General features: G+C 43.6%; 1 long non-coding RNA gene across 1 annotated transcript; it reads left to right on the top strand.

Annotated features, from left to right (window-relative positions):
• Positions 1–569: 569 nt before the first annotated feature.
• Positions 570–2372, top strand: LOC115296207. Its single transcript, XR_003910774.1, has 3 exons — positions 570–585; positions 1359–1503; positions 1789–2372. It is a non-coding gene; the product is annotated as an uncharacterized LOC115296207 (long non-coding RNA).
• Positions 2373–2550: the final 178 nt, after the last annotated feature.

Genomic DNA, 2550 nt, shown 5'->3' on the forward strand with positions numbered 1-2550 from the left:
AGTCCCACTTCCCTCCTCTGCTCAAGGTCACTACGCTTTGTAGTGTCAGGTCCTGTTAGTGATGGCTTTGCTCACGTCTGGGCATCAGCACCTAGCCACCAATACACAGAACATGAGCACTCATCTGCTGTCCCTGAATGATTCAGATACAGACTTCTTTGACTTACTGCTCAAAATCCCTTCACGTGACTTTTGTGTGAGCTTTGGGTGAATGATGGGAGGTAGCGTAACGCTTTCAACTTCTGTTAAAAACAATGTAAGTTTTCCCAGCCCCCGTGGCTTCAGAGAGATTAGTGCACAGGAGAGAATCCTAATGGGAGTAGTCGATTTATATAAATTATACCAGATTTGTTTACTTTTTAAAATTTATCTCATGTTCCTTAGAGATCAATGCTCACATGTGTGGGAATTTAAGCCAAGCCATTTGAAACCATGTAAAGACACACTAGAAATCTTGCATAAAACCAACTTGAATATGTGTTTTATTTCCCTGCTTGAGATTGAAAGAACAAATTGTCCATTCATTGTCCCGTATTCAAAATTGGTTGACTGGCAACTTGTTGAGGCACGGCGGATGCTCTGATGGTGAGAAGAGGAAACAAGTGTCCAGGAGATGATGGAGAAGCAGATGGGAATGCGCGGGGACAGCGAACTTCTGTCACTTGATCCAAATGACAAATATACAGTGAGACCAAGTGCCAAATCTTACATCCCATTCAGCTTGCTTTTTCTTCTAGTTTGTTTATTTTTGAAAGAGAGAAACAGAGAGGCAGACAGAGAGAAAGAGAGAGAGAGAGAGACAGAAAGAGAGAGAGAGAGAGAGAGAGAGAGAGAGAGAGAGAGAGAGAGAATCCCAAGCTCACTGCACATAGCCTGATGTGGGGCTCGAACCCACAAACCATGAGATCATGACTTGAGCCGAAATCGAGTTGGATACTTAACCGACTGAGCCACCCAGGTGCCCCTCCACCTGTTTTGATGCCCGCATTCAGACTCCACCACTCTCCACCATTTATTAGTCGTTATGGGAAGAAAATTCTGCACTCCACAGTTTCCAAGACCAAATTTAAGATACTCTGTGAGGCCACACCGGGAGTGATTTTTTTGTACAAACGTTTACATGGGCCAGCCCTTAATGTTAGACTTTCTCTACAGAAGACCCCCTGTCACCTCCTGACCTCAGAGTCCTTATTTCCTGTTGACTCCAAGGTTTGCATTTTTCTCCATTGCCTGACTTCTAAACTTGACCATTCCACAGTACGCTCTACCAAGCTAATCTTCAGCACAGCTGGTGACAATACGCTCCAAAATTACAGAAAGGGAGAAGAGTTCTAACACAGACTCTTCTGTTTAAGCAGATGGCTATGAACCCAGAATACAGAGGTTTTCCATGACACATAGTTTACGTGCTTTCACTGAGCAATGCTGCTAATCTGTCCTGATCGTTTGCACAGAAAATACATCAGCACCAGACCTGAAGAACAAGAGAAGATCCTTCTTAAGGTAAAACAAAGATACTGCCTATGTGGAAAACACCATGCCTACACTTAGACAACTAATCATATATTCTACATAGCACCCATGTATGGGTGCTATTAAATGTTAAGCTCTGGGAGGTGGTGGGGAGGGACCATGTGTGTCTTTGGGCCGTTATTGGCTGCCAGAGTGACTGCTAGACTGGATCACGGCAGGATGTCCATAAACGCTTGTGAAGTCAGTGAACAGTATTATGGGTAACTTTCTGAAATGTGTCCTAAATTCCACATGACATTCTTTTGTCCCTCCCAGGTACCCAGAAATCTCATCCAGAAGTCTAAGTAAAGCCTGGCAATGCACCTGTAAGTGGCCAGCCATTTCACTTCTGGAAATTTCCATGGCAGCATTTGATGAGGATGATGATGATGATGATGATGATTTCTAATGTTCCCAACTTTAGTATAAGAACAATCATGGCTGTCTCTTAATATCAATTGAATAAATGAAGTGTAATGGAAAGTTTACTTGAAACAGCACACAATCACATGGCACAAAGTAGGCCCTCGAATGGGTAGTTTCTTTATTGAGAGTGACTAGGCTGTTGCCATATTTATTTTAAAGGAACTCGCTTCAGGGATGACAGAAGCAATTTTGGCACAGAAATCTGGAAGCATTTGGTTAGGCTGTGCAAAGTTGCAACAGAGTCTCCCTCTCAACCTGCTAATGAAAGCAAGCCTGTAAACTTCAGAATGTCGGGTTTTCTGAACACATCAGGGAGTCGAGGGTACAAAAGAACCTAAAGAGACTGAACTCCAGAAAGAGGCCTTTGTAGGATAAAAACGACCTCTGGTCACCTTGATCCCTGGCAGACTGGAGGAGGAGCAAAGGAAGAGAAAACTGTGAAGACCCGATTGGAGAGATTGGAAGAAAATCTAAGAGATTTTTAAAGTTTGTTTGGTGGTTTGCTTGACCCAAGCAGAGAATTCCAAGTAGCCAAAACCACTGCCACTGTCTCTGCTGTCGGAGAGCAAGCCAAAAAGGAGGCTAGGGAAAAGGCTAGAAAGTGGAGGGAAA

The sequence above is a fragment of the Suricata suricatta genome, chromosome 7 (genome assembly GCF_006229205.1).
Source record: "Suricata suricatta isolate VVHF042 chromosome 7, meerkat_22Aug2017_6uvM2_HiC, whole genome shotgun sequence".
In the NCBI taxonomy this organism is placed as follows: Eukaryota; Metazoa; Chordata; class Mammalia; order Carnivora; family Herpestidae; genus Suricata; species Suricata suricatta.